Source organism: Fringilla coelebs, assembly GCF_963513975.1.
Source record: "Fringilla coelebs genome assembly, chromosome: 8".
Lineage (NCBI taxonomy): Eukaryota > Metazoa > Chordata > Aves > Passeriformes > Fringillidae > Fringilla > Fringilla coelebs.
In genome coordinates, this window is record NC_140066.1 from 23,393,055 (window position 1) to 23,420,286 (window position 27,232).

General features: G+C 42.4%; 1 protein-coding gene across 3 annotated transcripts in view; it reads left to right on the forward strand.

Moving 5' to 3' along the window:
- Positions 1 to 27,232, forward strand: part of ARMH3 (armadillo like helical domain containing 3) — a 123,642-nt gene that overhangs the window by 62,324 nt on the left and 34,086 nt on the right. The gene's annotated exons all lie outside the window — the stretch shown is intronic.

The window sequence follows — 27,232 nt, forward strand, 5'->3', positions numbered from 1 at the left end:
GAATCCCAGTGCTGGACTACAAGCAAGTTATGTCTGAGCTCAGTAATGCATTAAAGCAGGTGCTGCAAACCTAGGATACAGACTTGTAAACATCTTGGGTTTTTTGCTAAAGCTCAAAATCCTGAGAGCTCTGCTGTTTCTCTCTCTCTGAATTGTTGTATTGTTTCCTCCTGTTTATGAGAACAATCTTCATTATTTCTCTGGTACTGTGGCTGGCATGAGCTCAGTTCCTAATTGATACATTTCAACCTTACAGTCAATGTCTTTGTTGGTTGCTCTGTTGCAGCCAGGAAGCAACCAGATTCTTTTGGCCCCAAGAACTGGCTCTACTGGAACATGATTGAAGCACAGTTTGAAACAGCTGTTTATAGCTTGTCAAAACTTCTGCCATGCTGGTTTTATTCTTTGGGTAAATATAAGGGACTCTGATCTCTGCTGGTCTCAAATCTGGCTTTCAAGATTTGCTTCAGTGGAGAAAGAACATTAAGCAACTTTCTTCATAACCCAAACAATGTAAAAATCATTGTGAGCTTAAATAACACCTTTTTCCCTTGAAAAGTGATGTAGTATAATGCTGTTTTGCTCTTTCTGTTTAAAAGAAATCTGTTGCTCACAGCAGCAGCCAGAATTATTATTCCCTCTGAAAGTCTGGGCTGTGGGATGTGTACTTAAAGAAAAGCTTTTCAAAAGCCAGTAACATGTATTTCTTATTATCTTATACTAGTGGGGGGCCTAAAATTTGGATTTGCTCTAGGAATGTAAATGCCTGGTTCTCCTAATCTTCCTTTAATACTAAACTGACAAAGTACCCACTCATTAAGTACATCTGCTCATTAAGGTAATGAAGTACCTACCTTGTCTTGAACTGATACCCAGGATAATACATTGTTAGCATGACTGCAGAACTGCAGTCTGTGGTTTCTGGTTTTTTGTTTGTTTTTTGTTTTTTTGTTTTGTTTTGTTTTGTTTTGTTTTGTTTTGTTTTGTTTTGTTTTGTTTTTTTTTCTGATGCACTCCAGATTGCACCAGAATCTGGAGCTCAGTTCCCAGGGAACTGTGAGAGGAAGACATCTTGTTTCTAAGACTTTGTTCTTTAAAATAAACACTCATTCCAGCTTTTAAAATTAAAGTGTTGGGTTTTTTAGGAGCTCTAGCCATGAAGGTAGAAAAGGTTGTCTTACCCTACCAATAGGTTCTCTTACTCTATTTGTCAAGCAAAACAAAAAACAATTTCTTGCCTGGTGCCACCTTCTTCAGATGAGGCACTGCACAATCACTCACATAAATCAAGGCTGCAAAGGGGCTGACTTTGCAACTCCCAGGAAAATAAGATGCTGCTTGGAGGGGAGGGGAAAAATAGAACTTGAGTGTGATTTCCACACACCGCCACCCCCCTGCCCCCCCACCTCCAAAATGTGAAATTTATGTGCTCTAATATCTCTGAGTCCAGATAGAAACAAGGATACATCAGAGTTTCTGGTAGCCTGAATGAAATGGACTGCTTGAGAATCCTAGAATGCAACCTTTTATTCCTACTCTATGTAGTCTTTAATTTTTTTTTCTAACCCTCACAGCTGCAAGGAAATGATGGCATAATGCTTGAGGAGTAGCAATTTCTCCCTTAGCTCTGAGGTCAGACTTCTGTTGCCTGTTTCAAGGGATGCTGACTGAAGGTTCAGCAGTCAGAAATGCCCATGTGCTTGGCTGCTTCTCAGCAATCAAAGCCAACCAGGTTAAGGTAACAGTGATCTCATGAAGAATTCATCTGTGTTGGGTACCAGATTCTGATATCTCATCCTGGTAAGGGTTTAGTTCAAGGATGTTTCTTTAGCAAAAGTGCCCCAAGTGTGCTTCCTCAGCCTGTGCTCTGCTCATTTGGGGAAGGTATAAACTGACAGAGTTCCTGCCTTCTCTTCTGTGGGAGCAGCCTGCATCATTGAGCTGCATGTAAAGGAGGAGGCTGGAGGACTCAGGACAAGACTCTGTGGGCAGGACAAAAAAGGACAAAACAACGTGTTTTAATGTGGCTCTGTTCTCAAGCCTTCATTGGATACACGCATGTGACTGGTTGTGTCAGCCTGTAGAGGGTGGAGGCACAAACAGCTCAGTGTTAGGGACAACAGGACAGTCTCTCTTAACAGCATTGACCTGTTAAACTAGTTTTAAGCTGAAATGTTACCAAGTGTTCTTTATGGTTATGTCCAGAGTCATCAGTGGTCGCAGATGTGATGCTTTGCAGGGTCTAAACTTTCATGTTCTCTTGCTTGTGCTGGTATCGTGCAGGGTGGCTTTTGCAAACTGTTTTTTCTGTTCATATCAACTTAATCGTTGCCTCAAGCTTTGCCCTAAGCACTGGGCTTGAGACAATAGTACTGAGAGCCCAAAAAGTGGGAACTAGAGTGCCACTGGGTTGGGACTCTGAAGCAGGGGATCACTGACTCACTGGAGGCATCTCACTGCAGTGGAGTCCTGTCTGATAGGATATAAAAGCATGGTCTCAAAAGCATCTTATTTTCAGGGTGACCAGAAGTGGAATGACCTTAAAAGCTCCCTGGCAATCCTTTTGCCTGACTTTGCTAGAAAACTTTGAAAGCCTAAAGCTTTTTCATGTTGCTGCTTTAGTGATTAATTAGGTCATCACTTTGTGTGTTAATTACAGTGGCATTTTTCTTCTCATTAAGTTGGATTATGGAAAGTTTTTGAGTCTGTGTGGGATGGGAAGTAATGCAACCTTTGTGGCCAAGGGAAGGATGATTTCAAACTTGAGAACATTGAATTTCAGTGGTGGCTTTGGGTACTGTAAAAAAACACTGCAATCTGCTATATAAATGTGGCTGGTAAGTGCTTTGAGGGCAGGATAAATGCCTTTGATTCTAAACAAACGTGATGTTGCACACACTTTGGATGAGGAATTTTAAACTTCTGGAAGATTGTGTCGTTGTGTATTGTGTTAATTAATGTAAAGCTCTTGCTGCTGACAGAGGGGTGTGAACATGATATACTTTATATAATGTCCTTTGTTGTGTGTCTGAAAAGACTTTACAGGGAGTTCATTAAGCAAAGCAGTGCATGTGAACAAAGGCCAATTGCTTTTACTCATACTTTTTTCTAATTATTTATTGTCCTCCTTGTAATGTTGCAACACTGTTTGCTTTGAAATCTGAGCTTTGCATTAATTTTTTATGATGTTTGAGATGAGCTTGTCTGGGGCAGGCATATCCTTGTAAACTTAGAAAGCAATAGGTCTGCCAGACATAGTTCTTGATTTCTTGGTTTGAAAGCTGTGGTTGCTTTGAGGTTAAGCCCACGTGTGATATGTTGAGCCTTGCTGAGGGGGCAGACTGCAATTATTGCTGGGTAGCACCTATTTTTCTTCCTTGTTTGGTGACTTTTACTCTTAGCATGAGCTAATGTCAGAAATGAAGAGTCCCAAAACAAGAGTGTCCAGGATCTGAGGTTTGACTGGGAAATAAAGTTAATCAGATTGCAATAAAGGAGGCTCTTCTCAGAATGAGTGACCGGACCAGATAGCTCAGTGCAACCTCCGTCCTTGGGACTTGTTCATACCTTGCCTGAACATCACTGTGAGTGAGCTGGCCCAGTGCTGGGTACATGGTTGGACCATGGAACCTGCCACAGTCCTTTTTAACCTAACCCATTTGACTTTAGACAGCAGTCTCTTCACTGCATGGTCAAATGGTAAAAGGAGCAGGAAGGCTTGTTTTCATGGGATGTGTTGTGCTGTGTGTTATCTCTGGACCTGTCTGCTGGATGTGCAGAGCAGGCACTTACATGAATCAGTAGGTGCATGGCATCTCTTTTCTTTCCCTGAAAGGTCTTTAAAGGGTAAGAACTTGCTGTATGTGTTATTGCAGATGCCCAGTATTGTCTGCTGTGATCTTACCATTAAATTGGATCCTGCCAATGAGATCCAACTACACAACTCAGTCATTTGTGAGGAGAAACTGTTCTGTGTGATTAATGCTGTTCTTGATGACAGGCATGGAAAGCAGAGCTTTGAATAATGCCCATAATGGCACATTCCCCTGTGTGTGTGCCTTTAAAGGAAGAGGCTGTGCTTGTATGGGATTGAGGGCATTTAAGAGGCAGCTAATGACAAGTGAAAATGATAGCTAGGGTGGATTAATTGTTAAATGAATTGTGCCTGCCCTTGCTGTCGTTTTAATGTGGTGTTGGTCTAAGTATGATGTTATATAGCAGGAAGGCATCAGGGAGCAATTCCATGCACTTGGGTTCAGGTCAGAGGAGTTTAAAGGCTTAGCCATCAGGAGTTTTTTTTCTACTTTAGACATCTTTTGCAGTGTGGAGTTTTCTTCTTCCCCTCTGGGACTACAAAAATCTTTGTTTTGATTAATTTTGGTTTAATAAGTTTTTTTCCCCGTGCTTTTTTTGACAGTGGAGTAAAGCAGTGTTTTCTCATAATCATTTTAATATAGGCTTTGCATTAACTGTTTCTGGAATGAGATGATACTAACTGAACTTGGTCTAGAGCATAGCTTAGGGATTTTTTCTTATTTTTTTAAATTGTACTCTATCTCCAGGACTACATATTTAACTTTGATTTGTCATGGGGCTGCTTTATATTCATGCCTTCAGTCTGAGTGGAGCATAATGGAAATTAAGCTGGAAGAGGACTGAAAGCAGCCAGCCATAGGTCTCATCCTGTCATTACTATGAAGAAATTTGTCCTTTGAATTGATTTGGAGTGACAGTGGGGCAGGAAGGCATTGGCAGAAGTTGTATGTCTCTTGCAAGGTTTTGTTCACACATGGCCAGTAGCCTCATTTGAGTGAATTTTTTTTGTGTGCTTTCTAGATGAAATGTTATTACGTATGTTTCAGTAAAGTTTAGCGGTCCCTGATAAGACTTAACTGTATTGAGGGGTTCTTGGGGCCCTTTTCTCTGCTCACACTTTTTTATTTTTAAAGTATTTCCTGTGTTTGAAGATGAATCAGTTTGGGCCAAGGGCACTTAGAGGATATGAGCTTTGATTGTTTTCAGCCTGCTAATCTTCATGATCACTCAGGCAGAAGAAAAATAATGCGGTCTACACAGGAAGATGGACTTTCTGTTAAGTATTTTCCTTTCCTAGGAAGAGAGGAGGCCTTCAAATTCATCTTATAGAAAGATAAACTTGTATGGGGACAGGAGTCATGATTTCTTTCTGAAGAACTCTTGGCTCATGCTTTGCCCAATCCAGCAAAGAGAAAACTAGTGGATACTGCTAATGTAGTGGAAAACAAAAATGATGTAGAGCTGTAGAGCAGCTTCTGAAGCTGAAGGGTTGTTTGTAATGGGAACAAATGGATGGGGGGAGTTTCATGAATAAATAAAAAGTTGGAAATGAAAGGTTTTCTAAAATTAAAAGCACTGAAAGTCTGGGGCACTCCTGTAATCAGTGAGAATGATGCAGTCTAAACAAGGAAGGATTATTTTGAAGCTGAGAATATGAGAGACTGGGGAGAGCCAGAGCCCTATATTTGGACCAGGAGGAACCCAGGTGAAAGATGTCTGCAGAGGTTCTCAGTGAGCAAGAGAGGTGAGGGTTTTTTGGGGGTTTGACTTTTTTTTTTTTAAATTCCCCCTCCCCCATCAGTAATGTTACCAGCTCCAAGGATTTAGAGATGGATCAGATCATATTGGTCCATGACTTAAGATGTGATTCATACGGTGTGATAGATACCATTGCAGGGTTTTCTACAATATAAGACCTCTAAAACTCATACCTGCTCTTACATTGTATGTAGGTTACTTTCTTCCTGCATCAGTGATTGAGAACCTGTTAGTGCTAACAGGGGAGCCACTTCCAAAAGACTGATGCCACTCCCTCCTGTCAGTCAGGGATCACTTTCCCACTGGAGGAAGACAGTAAATGTCTTCAGTAAAATTCAGGGGCTGGCTAACAAATTGCAGTTTAGAATACATTACAGATGATGAATGTGATCTCCTTAAAGGGAAATCTGTTCGTTTGACTTAGTGCTCTTACGATTAATTGCTTGCCAGATTAAATTGCTCCATAAAATGCACGCTACTTTATTCCATCTCTTCATGATGAGATTAGCTAGGCTATGCTGGTTCTCTGTATGTTAATTATAGTGGTATTTTCTTCTTCAATTTAATTATTAAATTGTTTAGCACAGCATGCTTTCTCCTAGCCTCAGGAAAGTTGTCTGTATTTTTCTTTTGACCACCATTCTGTAATCACACTGCCCTCTTTCCAGAAATATTCTGGGTTCCTTTTTAGAAGCATCACATACTATAGAGGATACATCCTGAGATTTTCTGTTTTCATTGGTGTTCTGCTGAAACCCAGAACTGGTTCTAATGTTGCACAGATTCATTATGTGACAGTCTAGGATGAGGAATGAGGAAAGTCCGAACTGAAGCCGTGGAGGCAAATTTCCAGGGTTGCTACACAAACAGGAATTTATCCGGATAAACTAAACTTTCTGCTTTTGTTGAGAAGTGTAAAGCTCACTGAGTGGCCAGGATGTTTGCTTTTTGTCTCAGCTGGAAAATCAATAAGTTCAGTATTCTGTGCTGTTGATGTTTCAGAGCAAATTTGGAGGGAAGAACCATATATACTTTCCTCGTTCTTGGGGGACTTCTCTGTACTCGGTGACCATAACCAAGACACATTTTTTCCTGAAAACCTGGAAAATGGAAGTTGAACAGCACTAGAACTGTGGTGACAGCCTACAGTTACTGAAGGAGGCCAGCAGTAAAAAATTTAAGAAAAAATGAATTTAAGTTTTCATTACCAGACTTGTCCCAGCCTTTAAGATATTAGTTCATGTTCCCTTCCTCAGTCAGGGACCTGACTGCGTGTGCAGCTACCCCCCACATGCACACACAAAATAACCCTCTATTCTGGGATTTGCACATAACTGAATGTTCCCACAGTAGCATTACAGAGGCTCTGTTGAAAAATTGTTGGTTTTTCTTACTTTTTAATTTTTTTAATGTTTATTCTGCTATACCACTCTAGATAAAATATGTAATATGCATCAATTAAACTGTTGTGGTGTTTAAAATCATTCAGATCTCTTGGTCTAAAATGGAGCTTCTCTTACCCAGCTGTAATAACTTAAAAATTTGCTTCTCAGTTTAACCCCTCTCCCTCAGGAAATCATATGCTATCTTCTATTAGAATTTATTCCCAAAGGCAAGGCAAATTTTTGTATTTATTAGCCTAGTCTTTCATTTCCCATCTATACAGAGCTTAGAAAATTCAAAAGGGTATAGGAGGACTAGGAAAGTTTCAGAAAGGGGCATCAAGAATGACTGAAGGCATGGAACCAAATGTGTTATGAAGAGCATTTATAAACCTGACAAGTCTTCAGACTGGAAGAGATGGCAGAGAATATATACAAGAGTTAGTAAAAATTACCAAATGTCAGAGAGAAGGTGAAGGGGAGCTGTAAGCAGGGGGTGCATCAGAAAATGAGATAAGCTTGAACCAAAGAGATACTGCTTCATGCTATGCTTAGTTAAGCTGTGAAGTGTCTAAAAAGTTATGTGAATTTAAAGCAATGATTATACAAATTAATGGAACAGAATTTAATCATGGGTTGCTGGATCATACAGATGTCACCTCTGCTTCACATATTATCTTGAAGTGTATGTGACTGGGAGTAAAGGTTCTTTTTGGGGCAGTATCATTTCAGTTTTGTCTGCTTTTAGACTGTTACCTGAGCTCCAAATTCTAGACAGTTTTGAAGTAGGGACGCAGAGGCCTTTGCTACCTCAGTATGGCAGTTTTAAATGTTTACATTAATTTTATCTGTCAGCATTTTCTCAGGAATAAGTTGCTTCAGTCTTTAGCCAAGGGTAAATCAGCATGTCAGCAGCCCCCTCCCACTGCTCTCAGGATGGAGCATTGCAGTTTGCTCTGTCACACATCTGGTTGTGTACATGGTGCTCAGTCTGTCTCTGCACGTTGAGCAGGCTGAATTCCCACCTTTGGGTCTGTAAGGTTCATTGTCAGGTGAAGGAGTCTCCTGCCTCCACTTTGACCCACACTCTCACTGTGTGCAGAAGAGGAGGCTTCCAAGCCTCTCTGTGGCTTGCTGCTGTTACTTGTGTGTGCACAGGAAATTCTGTCTGTGGTAATTTAAAATAGGGGTGTCTAAGGAGGAACGTGAGCTGATCTCCTGTTTGGCAGCATTTTGGTCTTTTGTGGGCAGACAAGGGAATGATTCTGGAGCACTGGTGAAGACAAGAGTAGAATGAATAACCATGGAAGATTTTTCTTCCCTCATGATTTTACTTCAGGATTTCAGTCATTGTCACTGTTCTTTTTCTCCAGAAAAAGCTCATGGAGAGCTGTCAGGATCATGTACTTATAAACCTCATGAAAATAAAACCTGTGCCAGCTGAGCAAGACATGATTTTAATTAAGACTAACAGGATTTTTGTCTTTTTTTCTTCCTTGCTAGCCCTAACCCAAATATGAAAGTCTTCTAATTTCAGTGGCCTCTTGTTTGTCAGTTAAAAGAAGCTGAGTTGATGGAGCCTTTTGAGACTTCTTTGATTAAAAAATTAAAAGTTAAAGGCCATGTGTTTATTTAATTTGCTTAAGGGGACAAATCCTTTTACTGCATCTGTAAAGCAAGGAATTGAGCAGGAATATAATAATTTTTTTTCTGTTGCAGGTTACTGTTCTAAAGGAAGTTTGTGTTGGATAATTTATCATTCATTCCTTTTTCCTTCTGGCTACTGAAGATCCCAGTGCACTGCTCTATAAATAGATGTATAAAAGGTTCTTTTGCTGTCATCTCTGAAGACAACTTTCGATTTCACTTAATCCAAAGGAAAAAAATCAAAACTAGAGTGAATTCTCAGTGCACAAGTTAGAAGAGTTAGGAAAAGAAAGGGATCAGGGTAATCTGATCTCTGCTGTAAGTGCCTCAAATAATGATCTGCTCTTTGTGATGAGCATTTATCTATGAAAACCAGCCAAGGTGAATTAAAGGAGCATTATCTGAAAGCAGGTGAAGCCACATATCCTCATGTTGTCCCCAGACTAGCTGTGTATGGAGGTGGAGAGGATTTTTCCCTTGCTTGTGGCTCCAGCTGGTTCTCCTGCTCAGAGCTGGTCTCACAGGCCAGTTCTCCATCCCTGCCTGTGCCCCCTCAACCAGCACCAACACAGTGGGGGCTGAGAAGGGTCTCCCTTGGAGCACAGTGCTGACCTGACTGAGTGCCAGGCTGAATTTGCTTCCCATCCATTTCTCCCCAGTCCATGGTACCTCTTGCAGGGAAAGCCATCTGTGTTACAGCATTTTTATCTTAGCTTGGGGAAGCAAATGAAACAGAGCTATTGTGATGCCTGTGAACTGATGTTGTGAAGCAGTTCAAGTTGCCTACTGCAGGCAAACCAGTCCTGAGTGTTTGGGCTCTAAATGATGCAGCTACAGTTCTCCTGGAAAGGCTGGGTGCTGAGGGTGTCTCTAATTCCTGACTTTCTAAACAAACCTTTCCTTCTGTGTTACCAGTTACTCAGTTGAAAGAGTTTGCTTGATGTGGAGCAATGCTGCTGTGGAACCCTACTAAGGCCCCATCTGCTAAGAGCTTGTATTGATTTGTGTCTTAGTTTATAAAAGCCTTCAATTCACCTTGTGTAAATGCCATAAATAATGCAGATGTACTAGATGAAATGTGCTGTGGGAACATCCCAGAAATCATTTTGGTCTGGGTTGAATAGAGCTAATCTAATCATGGTTAGGAGTTTCTCAATAGCTGTGAAGCAAAAAGTGTATTGTCTTATTCTAGCTTAATGTATTAGTCAATACACAGGGGCAGGAAGATAGGTATTTGAAAGTGGTAATCAACTTTAATGGAAACAAGAATTTTTAATGTTAAAATATTACAAAACTTCAGCTGAAACTATTTGTAGATTATATATGTACACACACAGTGGAAGTATAGTCAAGTCCAGTTCTGCGCCTGTGATTTATTTGCATAATCCTAACATTTGTATGCCTCTTTGTCACCAGGACTGCAGTGCTTCAGAGGCTATATGTATATATACTAAATAAATCATTTTGCCCACTCATAGCAAACAGCCACTTTGTGCCAGCAACATTGCAGAATGCATTTTAGTACATAGGGGACATTGATGAATATTTTGTCCTTTTGAAATTCCATGGGCTTTAGGGCACCAAAATATATTTCAGGTTGGACTAGGTCCAGATGTGTATGAAAACTCCTTGGCAGTCTTGCAGAAAGCATATGGGAGTTTTAAAGGTGACCTCTTTTCAGAAATTTATTTCGATTTTTCTTCTATTCAATTATGTGTAAAGAAAGCGAAAAGGTAAAGGGATGTGGTATTTCTTAGATTGTTCAGTTAGGAATATCCATCATATCAAGGCTGATTTTTCTTCAGAATGATCTGTAGGCATGGCATCTTGAGTTCTCTGCATTGGAGAGATCAGCTGATTTGCAGTGGTTCCTGTAGAGGAAAGAGAATGTATGCTCATAAATTGCTCCTAGTAAATGTTTGCCTGGCAGTTGCTACAATTGCAAAATGAAGAATATGTCTAGGTGCTATTAGCCTTGTTAATTGAGAGAGGAAACATGGATGCAGCCCATTGTCAGAGCTGAGACTTGCCTTCATGTCACTTTTCTGCACTTGATGACCCCAAAACTGCTGATGTGTTCAAACAGGACATTGCAGACAACAGCGATGGGACAAGTCCAGAACTCACTAATTCTGCCTCAGACTGTTTATCAGCAAGCACTTGGTCTTGGCTGAAGCAGACAAACCATACAAACAGTTGTGCATTGGCAAAGAGTTTTTAGGAATTTGGGGTCTTTATGTCAGCATTCATTGCTGGAGGAGCTCCAGGTGCATAGAGGAACTTGGAGAGCTCTTGAGTGTCCGTGCAGGACAAGACTTCAGAGCTCCTTGAGAATGCTGCTGGTGTGACTTGGCTTGATGCTGGTGCCCCAGGTGTTATTTGCTGACAATTGTAGCACATCTGCTCAACTGGAAAGCTCATGACAGTAGAGAGAAGTAATATTTAAGAGCCTTTGTGTGTCAGTTTTATAGCAGGGATTCCTGAGGTTCTAGGGACATGTGGAACTCGTAGTGTTTCTTTTGGAGCTAGTAGTGGGCATCAGTGACAAAGCTGGAGATGCCAAGAGTGAATGATGTGACAAATCACTTGTGGAACCTCTCTAGAAGACATGGAGGGTGCCTTTCTTAGGTGATAGGCGTGAAAAGAGTGCTACATAAATTTTTCAGTGATCAGAAGGGACATAAGAATTTCTTACGAATGTTGCAAGTTACTGGAAGACTGACAGAAGGTTAAATCATGAAGTAGATGAAGTGTGTGATCTGCATTGCTTTTTAACCTATCAGGCCGTTCTTGAAATGCAGTTCTTGAAAAAATGAGTGCCAGCTTACAAAAAGGGACTGTATCTTGAAAAGCAGTGTTTCAAGAAGCGTTGACTGACAGCTTTACTCTGGGTCTTTTGTGAGACATTCAGCTAAAGAGGTTTATTTAACCCTAGAAATATTAACAAGAGGCAGAAAGTGATTTTATGATTGTATATATTTTGCAATTTTTTTGGTGTCTGTTTCAAAAAAGGATATTGAATAATTGGAGAAAGGACAGAGAAGCCCCAGTTAGGAGAAACTAGTGAGAGTGGTTTCAAGATTTCTGTATCATAATCTCTTTAAAACAAAACCTGGGGTATGCTGTTTAAAGTGTTCAAGCATCTTTGATGAGATAAAATACCAAAACAGAAAAGGAATGTAAGGCTAGACACTGAAATCGAATTGCAGCTGTAGATTACATAACCATTTCTTAATAGGTAATTAATCACTGTAGTAAATGACTGAAAGGTTTTTTCCTCCTGCTCCTATCTGAATAGAATACCTTGTTGAAAGGTGCTCTAGGTAGCTTCTGACACGAGAGTAGTGGTGTAAGGGTAATGTTGAAAAATGTGGTATACAGAAGTTCAGATAAGCTGATCTACTAACTTGTATTGTCATGAATCAGGTAGATTGGATCAAAGGTGTCATTTTGCATTTAAAACTTAACAAATTCACTCTGGATTCTTGTGCTTTCTCCCTTTATCTTTGCAATGAGAGATTTGTCCTCCAATACATCAGTCATAGGCATTCTGAAATTTATCCGTGGAGCAATTAAACAGAAGGGCAACCCTGAGAAATATTTTGAGGCATTTTTTCTCTTGAGACCACAAGACAGAGGTAAGATTCAAGGAGATGTTAGTAGGCCACAAGCTTTTCATTTTTCTGCAGTTTGCAGTCACCATGATGGCTGTGCTGAGAGAGTAGGGCCCAGGATGAAGTACTCGTGCCGCAAGGAAGCGTGAAGAAATTGTTCACTAGCTTAACTTCCAAGTGAAATTATTACATCTGTAATTTGAATTTTCAGTAGTACATGTTTCAGTTTTTTTAGGGGAGAAGGGATTTTTCCCATTGTGTTTCAGAATGGAAAGAGTTTCGTACTCAGTTGTAATAGCAAAAGAGAGCTAGAGTGCTTCAGAGAGGCCTTAAAAAATAAGGTTTTACTGAATGAATTTTACTCAGTTTTCCATGTTAAGTCTTGGAATTAATGGACAGGAGCAGTAAATCATGCTAGGAATTGTTCTGAAACCCAAGGAACGGTTAAATATGCTGATTATTTCAGCAAAGTCTCTCATACATCTAGAGTAGGCTTAAGTGTTGGTTTTCTTGAGCACTGTGATCTTGAGGAGCCTTTGGCACAAGAGGACCTTGTTTATCAGCTTCAGGGTCTGAAGCCTGGCACCTGTAAGAGGCCCCCTGTATCCATATATCCATATATCCACATACTCTCCAATTGGAACACTACTGGCAGTCCCATAGCAACTCTGTGGGAAAAGCAGGCTGGGAACTGAATGTTAATGATGCCCACCACCAGGAGAGAGGAAACTGCTGAGCTGTGCCATGGTGGATTGTGACTCCCAGCTCCTGCCTGAGCTGGAAGAGAGCTCGACCTTCAGCAGCTGTCTGACTGCAGTTTTCCTGGAATGGTTAAAAATACTTAAAAGTGATGGTGTGATTGATGGTATGTTAAAAACCATTAAAGGAAACAGGAAAAGCAGTCGGTACTTGGTGCAAATCTATTGCTGGGTCATGAGGAGCTGCTCTGAGAGAGGGTGTAAAAAAGCCCAGGACAATCTGTTTTGGAGCCTTTAGTAGCTGCCCCAGCATGTAACTGAAGAGAATCTGCACGGGCTGCAAGTCTGTCTTCACTCTTTTCATGCTACCCCCTAATTCTGTCTGCTGTATAATGGCAGAGGTGTTTTGGGGCACCAAATCAAACTCTCAGGTTTGCCATTGCTATTCAAGAGGTTAAGCACTCTGTTTACTCCTGCTCTCCTGTGCCACGGGCATTGAGGCAAGAGGTTCTTTGTTTCCCTGCTGGCACTCCCAGTTCATCACTATGCAGAATGAAACTTAGAAGTTGCCTGAATATTAATTTTTCAGGCTTTCTGAGAACTGTGGAAAGTAAAGGTCGGGGGAAATATATTGGCTTCTATTAAGGCAGAATGATGAACATGCTGAGCAGGGAACAGGCATGCCAGCCTGTAATACACCCCAAACTTGGGCCTGCTACCAGCACCTCTGGCTTCCTGCCACGAGCCTGGCGGCAGCTTGTAGAGAGCAGTTGCACATCTCCTCTGAATGCAGGGATGTTGTGTCTGAAGGCTTAGAGATCCACAGATCTTGAGATGAGAGTCCAGCTCTGTGGCAAGAGGAGTCCTGCTAGAAAGGGAGGCAAACCATTAGTCCTTGGTAGGTATGTTTTGTGTCTACGTGCAGTTTGCAAGGAAATATTCTGTGCTGGAGCCAGTGGGTTTATTTTAGAGATTGCTTGGAAAGAACTGGGATGTAGCCATTTTCCGGTGTACAGCTGAAATCAAAACACTTTTCAATATTTGCCAATTCTTATTTTGAAATATCGCCTCACTTTTTAAAATAGCTGGATGCTTTCAACGTGCAGGTTTGCCGCTTTTACCCCAAACCTTGTGTTTCAAAATTGAACTGAAATCTTGAATTTTGTCCAAAGTTTTGAATCATCTCAATTTACGGACAAATATGGAAGGAAAAGAAAAAAACCTTTTAAATTTTGTTCACCTTATTTAATTATTATGCAGCTTGTCTGTGAATCCAAATGCAGTTCTGCCCTTTAGGTAGCATTCATGGTTTTGTTTTATTTGTTTGGGTTTATATACTTTCCTGCTTTCCATATCTAATTTTTTTTCCAGGAAGAGGTTTATACAGTTTTACCATTCTTGAATAATGAGCATGCTGTCAAGCCTTGGCTCTTGCTAAGTGCTGTTGCTCATTAGCATCAAACGCCACAGCCCATTTCACTTTGCTCCATTGCTCAGTGAGTGCATGCTGCCTGTTGTGTTGGGTTTGTGTGGCAAGGGTTTGGTGGAGGGGCTGCAGGGCTGGCTTCTCTGAGAAGCTGCCAGAAGCTTCCCCCGTGTCCCCTGGAGCCAGTGCCAGCCAGCCCCAAGGTGGATCCACTCCTGGCCAAGGCTGAGCCCGTCAGTGGTGGTGGTAGTGCTTCTGAGATATTTTAATTGAGGAGGCAAAAAGTGACCCCATGGGAAGCCCACTCTGGGGCAGACTCCTGGAATGACCTGTGGTACCATGGAGAGAGGAACCTCCACTGGAGCAGGCTTGTGGGCAGGATCCTGCAGAAGGGACCCATGCTGGAGCTGCCTGTTCCTGAAGGACTGCACTCTGTGAAGGGACCCACATTGGTGCAGTTTGCAAAGAACTGCAGCCTGTGGGAAGGACTCACATTGGAGAAGTTCCTGGAGAACTGTCTCCCATTGGATGGATCCACACTGGAGCAGGGGAAGAGTGTGGAGCCTCGTTACCTGTCCCTGATTTTGATGGCAGTGAATTAAACTAACTTCCCCAAGCTGAGTCTGTTTTGCCAATGTTGGTAATTGGTAAGTAATCTCTCCCTGTCCTTATATCAACCCATAACCTTGTTGTTACATGTTCTCTCACCTGTTCGGCTGAGAAAGGAAAAGACAGTGTCTTTGGTGGGCATCTGACATCTAGCCAGGGCTAACCCACCCTGGTTGTAAAGGAACAACTAATTGCTTTGATACTGAATGGGTTCTGTAATTGTCTGACCTGTTACTTAAAAGAATAATCAAAGTTCTCTAATGACTCTCCTGATTTAATTCCTTCAGGAGTCTTGCAACAGATGAGAAAATTTTGCCACGCAAGCTAACTTACTTTAGCTGGAGAGCTGCTGGCAAAGAATGCTTTTTAAATACAGTCAGGAAAAAGATGTCTTAGGCAAGAGCAGTGTGGATGAAGAGAAAACAGGGTTTGGTAGGTGAACAATGAGCAAATCTGATTGCTTTCTGTTGCTCTAACACATTTTTTTGCTGCAAATTGGACTAAAGTTTTTGGAGCAAGATTTTTACAGGATTTTACCTGGCAGTAAATGCTGTATCAGTCAGGCTAGAGCAGCATTGGATCTGGGTTAAGTTGTCAGAAATTTCTAAGTGTGTGCCTATCAATAGTAAGTAATTATGCATATGCTCAGAAGGAATGCTAGCCAAGGGAAAGAAGGCGTGCAATTTTTTTTTCTCTCTAAATGTGAGGGAATCTGCAGTGTCACAAAAGCATGCAGTAATCATTGACAGTTTAAAACTTTGTAATAGTGACCTGTATATGTGCTGAATGCCTTTTTTTAAAGATATGCCTGTTTCTCCACGTTTTCTAAAACGCTTAAATTGGGCAGCTTTCCCTTCATGGCATATGACAGCACTCCTGTCTCCAGCATTTCTAGTGCTGGGCTGATTCTGCTAATGCTGGTTCACAACACCAGGGAAAAGATTCTGGCCCCTGGCCTGCTGACAGAAGAGTGGTTAGGTGGGACAGGAGTAGGAATCAGCCTGCTGCAGTGGTTGGACCACCAGAGAAGTGTTGCCTTCAGTCTTTGAATGGAAGAGCTAAAAGGAACTGAGGAAAAATCAAATAGCTGACAAGTAGTCAACACTGCGTTTTTGACAATGTGAAATGACAGGTCAGGATTTCAACAGCCTTTTAATGCTTAGATTTAGTTGTTCACTAGAGCAACTCTGAATCAAAGAGAGTTCAGAGAAATGAATGCAACTAAGTGTGGTGACTTCCTTTTTGGTATTAATTATTTTTCAAAAAACTGCAACACGTGGCTTTTTTCATTAAGTTTGGGGTTTTTTCCCCTTGCGTTTTCACTTGATTATGGATAACATTTATTTGTGTGGTTGCTGAACTGCTGAGTGTCTACAAACCTTTTCAGCACCAACTGAATTCATGGATGCTTTGTGTTTCAAAAATTAAAAAAAAAGGGGATAAAACAGACAGTTGTGCAACACTGTGTTGCACAACTCAGAGGTTGAGTCAAAGCCTGGAATATTGAATTAGAACTATTGGTGTAAGAATTGTGCAGCTTAAGTTTAAAAAAGAAACTGTCTTGAGCCATCCAGGGTTACTGCCCTGGTTAGAACTAATGTATCTCCCTGGGGTGTTGCTGTGTATGAGCTATTATAAGGAAGAAGCAGAGGCAAACCTTTAGCTCTCCTTCCATAGAGAAAAGTCCAGGCCTCCTTCCTTAGATCTTTCAGATCCTCTGCCACCTGTATTATGTCACATGTAACTGGTTAAAAATCATGTGGCCTTTTTTTGCATTATGTTTTTGTAAGAGCCTTGAAAAACACTTAAATTCTAAAGCAGAAAAGATATATCAGTAGCAGAACACTGTAGGAGTTGGGCTTTTTGTTTGACTTGATGGATAGGAAAACATCAGCAGTTAACTTGGAAATGTTTGGTGTGTTGCTGCTTCTAAGACTGGAGAACCATACTTCACTTTTGAAATAGAAAATGCACTTCACTGGCCTTGCTTTTGATAGCACCCATACAAAGAACAGAGCAGAAAAAAAGCTTATGTCTAAATTACAAACCCAAAGCTTTAAGGGAGTGGTGAGCATGTATAGACATGTCAGGGATGATAGTGGGTGGTTTGAAAAGAAACTGAATTTCTCTACTTCTGTGACATGGGAAAATGTTCCCAAAGATTTGCACTTCAACAGCCGATTCAGCTGAAAGGGTTTTGTCAACATCTGCCTGAAATCCCCTGCAGGATAAGGATGGGTGAAGTAAAAGCGAAACCCAGAAAAGCCCAGCACTGTTGAAGTGATTCTGGAAACCCTTGGTGAGGCAGGTGATTGAAAAAAATGTTGCCCCTTGTCCTCTGGGCTATGATGAGTTGATTCCAGTCCTCCTGTGGTCCGGAACTGGGAGCCTGTGGGCACAGCTGGGTTTATCTGTGGCATTTTGCTCTGCAGGTACAATGGATTTACAACATGCTTGTTGCCAGTAACTCAGCTGGTGACTTGATCAATGTCAATAAATCACTTGCTTCTGATCATCAGCTCTTAGTGAGAGTAGGGATCTCAGTAGTGTAAATACTTGTGAGATGAGTGAATACTGGGATGGAGCAGGCTAGGCTTTCAGGGACATGGGTCAGGTTAAGGCAATTAAATGGGGAAGAAGGTGGGTATACATGAAATAAGCAGGGCACCTGGTCCATTACCCAGGTTCCCTGTCTCAGGAAAACAGAATCTTAATCAACTACAGGTCCTCCAGTCTTTCAGACATGAAATAAATATCCTAAAAAGAGTACCATTCATTGAGCTGTAATGCTGTTTGACTGTAGCTTTCCTTGCCATTGAAAACCAATTTCACCTTGTCCCAGGGGATGTGTGGTGACATCTTTGTTGAGCATGTGGTATTCACTTGAGGTGTGTCTGGGGGTGTCAGCAGAATCCATGCTTCAGTCTTGGTCCTGGATTTTGGAAGGATGTGAATTCCACTAGGCATTTTTCAATAAATGTGATTTTCATTTGCACCTGTCTGACAAGAAAAACATTGTGAGGTTTGCAGCATCTTGTATTTTCAGAGGATTGGACTGTAAATAATGGGTTTTGGTTGGCATGGTAGTTGGTAGTGTCTCAAAGGCTGATATTGTGAACCCTGATTTACGTGGCTGTGCAGGTACAGCCATAGCTGACACTTGGTGTAATTAAGTTAATTAAATATCGTTGTGGGACTCATCTGAATTTCCTTTGCAAAGTAGCTTTGACTGTAGCTGATTCTTGCTTAGACAATGTTCCTTCCTCTTCTCACTCTGTAATTTAATATCCAGCTACTTCACGACTCGATTGCATTGTTCTAACCCTTTTCTCACTCAATACAGACAAACGCTGATGCTTCAGGGCCTTCCTTTCCCTCTGGGACTTCTGTTGCAGGCACAGGTTTTACCCTGAGTCAGTAAAATAAGGTTGTGCTCCATGACCTCAAGAGAGAGGTTTGTCTTGCTGCCACAGCCTGCAAACAGTGTGTTCAGGACCTCAGGCAGTACCTGCTGGCTCACACCTGACAAAATGAGGTAATAAGAATCGTTTCCAGTGCGCTCGAGATAATGCAGGGTTGATGGCAAGTTTTCACTAAGTTAATTAAAGTAGCAGCCTACTCAGAGCCTTTCTCAGAGAGCTTTAAAAGGTCCCAGTGGGATGACTTGTAAACTTTCATTCTTAGCTTGATGTGTTTGGAAGCTGGTGTGTGCATCTGTACGGTATGTTGTGCTAGATGCAGTATCCAGTAATCCAGGCTTTCCTCAAAGTTAAACATCCTGGGATTAAATACTGAGGAAGATACTAAACATAATTTCAAAACTTCAGGTTTAGATTCTGTTTGAGGTTTTGTGATGAGGTTTGTGTCTCAGGAGGCTTGGATGCCATCCTGTAACCTGAATTATGAAGCAATGGGTAGATGCTGACCCACTTACAGCACTTGCAGAGAAAAAATATTTGCCATAATGCTTTACTTCAGGTCCTAACCAGAGAAGGTAGCCATGCAAACGTGTATGGTGAACTACTGTCAAATGTGCTTCCCCCCCTTTTTTTATCTTGTTTAGTTTTTATTTTTTTCCTTGCCTTCTGAATGAATTATTTCCTCATACCTTGCTGTTTGTTTTAGAGAGCAGGTTGCCTTGTACATGGGAGTTAAAAGCTGGTGTGGCTGAAGGGCTGTATTTGATGTTAAAGCAGTGTTCTGCAACCCATTTCACTGTTCTACACCAACTGGCTATAAGAGACTATAACCCTGTTTGCATCACAGAGTGTTTGGATACTAAAAGTACCACACACTATTTGGCCTGTGGATTGTACTTGTTTAGTAAGCTGAAGGACTTTGGACAAAGGAATGTATATGAGGTAAAAGAACTGGGAAACAGGTGCAGAAAAGGTTGTTACGGTTCTGAAAAACTTACTTTTATATTAATAATGCTTGTTATGGCTCTGTGCAGATGGTAAGCCAGGACCACAGCCCTAGGGCAGTAGGTGCTTTTTAAAAGCATATATTAAGGAAGTTTCAAAGAAGGACTTCTCATTTTCAAAGTCAGCTTCAAAATTGGTAGCACAGATGTGGATGAAGCACAGACATTGTGCCTAAAATCATCCAGCATGCTGACATAAATCGTGGTTGGCTCTCACACCTGGGACATGCTAGAGTGAGTTGCAGATTTTAGTGCTGGTGGCCTGAGCACAGAGTTTCTCTATTCCATCACACAGCTCCAGCTCTGTTTGTAGTCGGAGGTGAGCAGCTATAGTTAACTGCTGCTCTCTGGAATTGAGGTGTAATGAAGGGTTGGCTTTTTAATGTCTTTACTTTGGTAAATGTTAACTCTCGCCACACTCTCACTACTACTAGCCAGCTGTTTTGTAGCAGTGAAATGTGCCATAAAATATGTCATTTGATCTCTCATAAATTACATGTTTGAGATGAGAAATATATTTGTTATCAAGGGATAGCTTTGTTGTAGAGCAGTCACAGACTGGGAGATGAGCAGGAACACAGATCAGTCTGGTGCCCTGTGCTTCAGTTGATATTTTCACTCTCTGTGTCTAGGTAATATTTTTTATTTTGTCATTCATACCACTTAAACTATCAGTGCCACTGGTTATGTATACCTGAGAATTCTGATGCTTACTTATTGAGCAAAGGGAACAGAAATGCTTCTTAGATTAGTTTCCAGTGATGCACTGGCTGCATGAAAATAGGTGAGTGGATAAATTCCCTAAATTGTAGTCTCAGGGGAGGTTGTGCAGCTGTTCCAAAAGATGAGTTAACTGCTCACCCATGAGGATTTCCTTGTTAAGAAGACAAATAGAAGTTAAGTGAGGTATTTGATTTGCTTGACTTAAATTTATAGACATGGACTGTAAAAAGAGAAAATCAGCATATCCTGCAGCTGTGGTGATACAGGGTTAGTATCCAGCAAACACTGAAGTGTCAAGATGCACTGTGTAGCTGCCTGGTGGTTCAGAAAGCGCATCATCTGCTTCTGCCCCTGCAGAATGGAGCTTGGTGAAACCATGCTGAGAAATGTGAGAAGCTCAGTTGCTGTGTGTGCACTCTTTTGTCCCCTCCTTATTACATAAATAGACCATGTATCTCCCTCTGCCATGGAAGCTGTCATTGGGATCAATAGTTTTCAGGATGGCAGAATTGAACAGGTGTAGCAGTTGCTTCTCCTCTGAAATTGCTGCAGTGCTGACTCGGATATTTTCAGTGAGCTCTAAAGCAAATGCTTTTGACTAAAATATCCTTTTGTCTTGGATTCTTCCCTGCAGTTTATTATTGTGTCTGGGAGTTGCCTCCCACTGTGAGTTGTGGACTTTCAGCTTAATGTCAGTACTCATTAAATTGTAGGAGCAAAAGAAATTTAACAGACTGGAGTTAAACCATAGTAGAAGGAGGAATTTGGTGCACAGTTCCAGGGAGTTTGCTTGCTTTTAATTGCTGCAGACAGCTTAGGTATGGTAGGTATGTGTACTTCATAGCAATGCTTCATGGATGTGTGTTAAAATAATCTAAACCCTCTCACCCTCTCACCTCCTGCCATGTGGGGTTGTACATATGGAGCAACTCAATCTAATTGTTGCAGGCATGGAACAGATGGGGTTTTATTATCTGGAGTTCTGGGAGTTCCTATGAGAGCAATGTCAGCAAGATCCTTGCCCCAAACAGCACTTGCTGCAGGAAGAAGACACAGCTTGCTGCAGGGAGATTGGCTTGGAAGCCTTACATAAATTTTCAGCAACCATGGTTATGGTGGCATGTATGGGAGAAAAGGAGAGAGGGTTTGTGTTCATTTTGATCTCTGTATTGTGTGTCATTTACTTGCTGCCTTGTGCTTGAACAGTTTCCAGCATACCTCATAGTAGAACACTGGGTCTTACCACCTTGGGTAAAACACTTTGTGGAAGTGATTGATCTTATTTCCATTTCATAAAGGAGAAACTAAGAGGTGTGAGAGGGAGAGGGAGCTGCTGTGGCAAATCACAGAGAAACTGTTTACTTATTGATTCCTGTTCCTGAACAACAACTACTTCATCTCAGGCCTCCTTTTTGTAGTAAAGCAGCTTGTGGAGTATGATGAAAGACAACTATGCCCTTTCCTGCTTGCCTATTCCTAGCCTTCATAATGGATGAAGCCTAGAGTCTGCTGGAGTATTTGTCCATCTCGTATCGTGCCAGTTGTCATTGCAGAGGGTGAGTGAACTGGCTGCCTTTGCCGTGCATTCAGTTTTACTCAGTGCAGACTGAGATGCACTCCCTGCTGCCCAGAGCGCTGTGCTGGCATGAGCAGATGAGCAAATGAATGTCTGCAGTGAGTATAAGGTCACCCTTGATTTCCTGGGAAGGGGTAAATACCAACCAAGAGCTGCTGCTTTTCTGTTCCACTCTAGCGCAGTGTAGGAAGAAGTGAACTTGTGCTGTTACTTTTATTGTGCAAGAAATGTTTGGGAATCCACAAGAATACTTTGTCAGGCACTGCATGCTGGACCTGTGAAGTAGGTGCAAAGGCCAGGTTCATGCAGCAAATGATGGCTCAGCATTCCCATCTCTATAATAAGCTTTGCAGCCTTTCTGTTCTTCCCTTAGCCTACTTTCAGCACCTCCACAGTGCTTTACTTTGTTGCTCAGGATAAGAGGACAGTGTTGTCTTATGGGACACTGGCAATGTAGCTGCTGTCAGGCAAGAGTGGGTATTAGACAGCTCATCTGCAATAACTTGATGGGGAGAGTCTGGAGGTCAGAGAAAACGTGCTGAAGAAATGCTGCCTGCCTGAGCATAGTGATTTTGCTTTCCCTGCACATTGGACCCAGCCCAGCTCATTGTGAGGTTAAGGAGGGTGAGGTGCCTTCCTTCCCATGGGGGGGTCACCTGGGCTGGAAGATCTGTTAATTGTGGGACCAGTGCCTTTGTGTTGCTGGTGCATTTCACTTCTCACACCTGATGTCACAACTAGTGGTGAATTAAACTCAGGAATTAATTAAACCTTTTCTTTCCATGCATGCCATATTACTTTTCATAGGAGCCCTTTCCAGTCAGCAGAATTTGTGCCTTCAGAAGTTCTTTTACTCTGGACCTCTCTGCAGGGCAGCACTGGTTGTTTCTCTTTATCAAGGAGTAACTCTAAGCAGTTTTAAAAGATTATAAACCTAAGTTTTTAAATGTTATTGTCTGGAGAGCTACTGCAGCCACTGCAGAAGCAAGTCCTGTTGCAGTGAGCACTGTGAGGGGAGGGGAATGCAGCTTACCTGGGGGATTCCTTCTCTCACCATAGCTCTAGGTGAGAGCCACAGTGTCATGTCCCTATTTGGGGAACAAAAAATCAGTAGAGCCCACATGGAGATTCTTCTGGAGATTCTTCTGCCTCTCACCTTCCAGCATATGTGTTTTTGAGGGAGAAAGGGCAAGTAACAGTCACTTCAGGACTGGCCAATTTCTGCAGCCTCAAGAATAGCCAAAGTAGAAACATTCCAGCAATTGGAGCTTTCCAGTTTGCAGAGGACAGACTGCCCTGGGATCAGTTGCTGTTTCTCTGATCCTCCCTGTTCTGCAGTTTTTCACTTCTGTGTATCCTGATCCTATCTGCCCTTCTATCTCCTTTTTCCTATCTCTCTGCTTCTTCCTTCAGTATACTTCTTGTGTTTTTTCTGTCCACGGTTTATCTCAAGCTGAATTGTTTTGTGATGCTCAGTAAGGAGCAGCGCTGTTAGATATTCTGTTGCCAATGAGCTTTTCTGTGCTTTCCCTGTTCTCTTGCATTTGAGATCCTTAGCCCCTGGGACAGAGGCTTTCTACCACTCTGGATTGGTACAACACCTGTTACAGTGGGACCTGCTTTTACTGTCTAATAACATGATTAATACAGCAAGTACAAATAAATGATTCATCTTCACTTTGAGGCTTCTAAATTAGGGTGATTTTTCCTGCAATCATTCTCTTTTTCATGAAGAATTAACTGAACACAGTAAATATGCAATAAATGCAAAGACACATAAATTCAAGTGTCCTAGGTTGTTTATCCTGAGAAATATGTAGGTTCATTCAATATGTGTCTCTGCTTGTTTCTGGCATCATGGTGTGTAGGTAGCTTGAAGAGCTGCATGAAGAAGTGATGTGAGATGTGTGTTTTTTGGAGACCCCTGGTATGCCTTGTGTATTTACTGGGAGATCAACATCTCTCCCCAGGAGATTGAGGAATAAAGAATGTAGAGGTGGCTTGTGATCTGCCTTAGAGCACTAAGCATTAATCTCAAGACAAGACACTGGGAGCCAGTTTTTTAATTCCCGAACCTTCTGCTTATTCAGCATCTTTCCTTTGCCCAGTGAGAGTCTCCTCTTGTCAGTTCACTGCTGAACTGTGGATCTGTCAGAGGAGGCAGTGTGGCTGAAGTGTCATCTCTCAGTCCCTGGAGAATTGTGTCCCACAGGTGCTGTGAAATTTGTGTGACACATGGCAGCCAGCCCCACCGAGGGACTTGGCAGTGTGCAAACATGTAAGTGCACATCCTGTGGAAGGCTGTGTGGGAACTGCAGCATTTTGTCTTTCAGTTGACACTTCACCATTTCCTTGCTTTACAAATGTGTTGAAGATGTTCACGTTTCATGAATACCAAACACAAGGGTTTTCTTTTTTTTCCCCCATGATCAATATGAAGATCTCAGTGGAACACATAATTACAAATCTTTTCTAAGTGCTTTAACTGCTCCCTTCCCCCTCCTCAAAGCTACTGGCTGGTATGGCAGTAATTGAGGCAATCACAGTGTAAAAATAAATCATTGCCAAGGATCAGCTGTTATGTGCTGGTGTGGGAACTAATGGTGGCAGAACCACTGGTTCTTCTGTCAATAACACGGCGTTTCAAAGTTCTGGTCTTCCATTTTCTCCAGGATCAAATTGAAGAGGCATCTCTGCAATGTGAATTCCAGCTGTTAATCAGTGACTATCCCAGGAGGCCAGTTGCCAAAAACATGCTGCAGGGACAAGATATATTTTGAGAGATGGAAGAACAGCAGAGGTGTGTGAGAGGAGCTGATGCAGAAAGGTGTTTTTTGGCCTGGATAGAAATGGAATTTCTCATAGCAGATGAGAAGGCGCTGCACCATGTGCAAAGCCTGGCCCTGGTGGGTGTGTTGGGCAGTAAGAACCTGGCTACACAGAGCCAGGATTGAATCCAAGCTCTTCATGCTTCTCTGCCCCAGGCTGCCTGTGAGTTCAGGAAGATAGCTCTGCAGATGGTCAGGTTGGGGAGGAGTTCTGCGTAGTTAAAACAAATTAAACAGCTGAACTTCATTTAATCACTGAGGAGTTGTTCATACACCTTTTGGGAAATGAGGAAGAAGGCTTGAATTCTTTTCCTTCCTTAATGTCTGTCGATTCTCACTGCAGTGGCTGGTTGCTGGTTTTGCTTTCACTGGGTGAATCCCAGCTGTGATTGCAGGTGCCGCTCCACTAGCTCAGCTCCAAGCAGGGACTTGTGAGCAGGCAGCCCATGTTGAAGTGCTTCACAGCAGTGGGTACAAATGAGTGCTAAATCTGTTCCCTGGTAAATGTTGGAACCATGTGAGTGCACTGAACCCCTCTGAGCTGCCAAACCTTCTGTCAAGCCAGAAGTTAAGTTGTTGTATGTCTGTGTTCCATTTTCTTTCAATAACTTGCAATGTGTCCTGTAGGAGTATAGATACAACTCCAGCCAGGCATGAAACTTGCAGTTGAAAGCCAGAGTGTTGGAGAGGCTGGGTAATGGACAGTGTGATTGTGACTATGGTCACACTGAAATGATAAGAGGCTGGGCATGTCTCCACTTGTGTGTTTGTCCTTCTCCAGAGGGAAGGGGTTATGGAAAGCCTGGTAGAGGCACTGCTGAATTGGTTTTCTGGATGTAAGTGTCAAGGTAGGTGAGAAGGCAGGAGTCCCCCTGTGCCAAGTGTGTATGGATGCCGTGGGAGCAGCCGCAGGGTGACTGGCCCTCTGTGCTGACTGCACCTGGTGTGTGATGAGGTGTGGCTGGGAGTGTTGCAGTGAAGGTGGCACAGCCAGGAGGGTGAGCGAGATGATTCTGTCCTGCTGCTCTGCTCACTGGGACCCCACCTGGGGTGCAGTGTCCAGCTCTAGTGTCCTCAGCACAGGAAGGACATGGCCATGTTGGAGCCAGTGCAGGGGAGGCTATGAAAGTGTTCAGAGGGATAAACCCTTCCATGAAAACATACTGAGAGGACTGGAGAAGAGAAGGCTGTGGGTAGACTATTGCAGCCTTTCAGTACTTAAAGGGGACTTACAGGAAAGCCGAGGAAAAACTTTTTAGCAGAGCTTGTTGCAACAGGATGAGGGATAATGGTTTTAACTAGGACAGTTGATATAGATTATATATGAGAAATAAGTTTTAAACAATGAGAGTGGTGAGACATTGGAACTGGGTGGATGACCCATCCCTGGAGACATTCAAGGTCAGGTTGGATGGAGCTCTGAGCAACCTGATCTTGTTGAAGATATGTCTGCTCATGTCAGAGAAGTTGTGCTAGGTGAGCTTTACAGGTCCCCCTACAACTGAAACAATTCTTTTCGTCTCTGAATTGCAGATTCTGTTTGGGTTGGAGGTTTTTTTGGGTTGTATTGTTTTGGTTTTTTTCCCCACTTCCTCTCTCCACACCTTCCACACTCTTTATCTGTGCATTTAAAGAAGTAAGGATGCTTCTAGGTCGGCTTTTATCCACCTGCTCTGACTGGCACCACTGCATGTCACATATTCCTAGGCTAGGGCACAAGCTCTTAGCTGTAATGAGGTCTGGAGAAAGCAGCTGAAAGTCCTCCTGCAGGTGGAGGAATGGGGGGGAGGGAACCCATTAGAATACAACAGAGAGAACTGGAGTGAATTTTCATGCTGATGAACATGAGAGTGGAAGCCCTGACTGCTGCTGCAGTGTAATCTGGCTGAGCAAGTGTTCTCCAGGCACAGTCAGAAGTCATCTGTGCTGAGTTCTGACATGTCCTATTCCCATGATGAATATTTACCTCAGCAGGGGGGCTCGTGAGTAATATCCCAGCTAGAGCAGTTGCAAACTCTGTTCCAGGAAGTCTTTTCTGTCCTGCCATTTATCTTCGCAGCAGCATCTGACAAGCAGAAGGAAGGCCAAGGAAATGCTCCAGCTGCAGTTTGGTGGGGGCTTTTTCCCCAATTGTTATTTTACTTTCAATTTCAGATTTCTCACATCTGCTTCTAGATCCATCCAGAAGGGAAAGGGACTGGTGCAGATGGGTGCAGCTAGTGAGAGAAATGAGGCAGAAGAGTAGGACTGACCAGTGTTTGCTGCTGTGTTTGGGACAGTGACATAAGTTACCTCTAATGATCTAAACTGGAGATGAGGACTGAAGTCAATATGGTAAGAATTCAAAATGTAGTGGTTGTAGTGATGGATGACTACAAGTCAGCCAGCCACAACATTTTAAATGGAGTGAAAATCCAAAGCAATAAAACATCAGATTCATCATATCAGGCAACAGAGTTTCACAAAATGTCAGGCCATGCTGAGGGGCTGCAGTTCCTGAGCAGGATGGGGCAGTGATGGCCAGGTTTGCTGTGGCTCTGCTGGATCAACAAAGCAATTTGCAGCCTGTTCCCAGCAATTCCCCCTGCCAGAGCAGGAAGCACAGGCCAGTATCTGCTAGGACAAATGCACCCATGTGTAGGACAGTGCCTGTGCTTGCAGCTTCCAGCGAGCTTGTGTCAGGATCTGCACTGGCCTCAGCAGGGAGTGTACTTTCAGCACAGCAAACACTA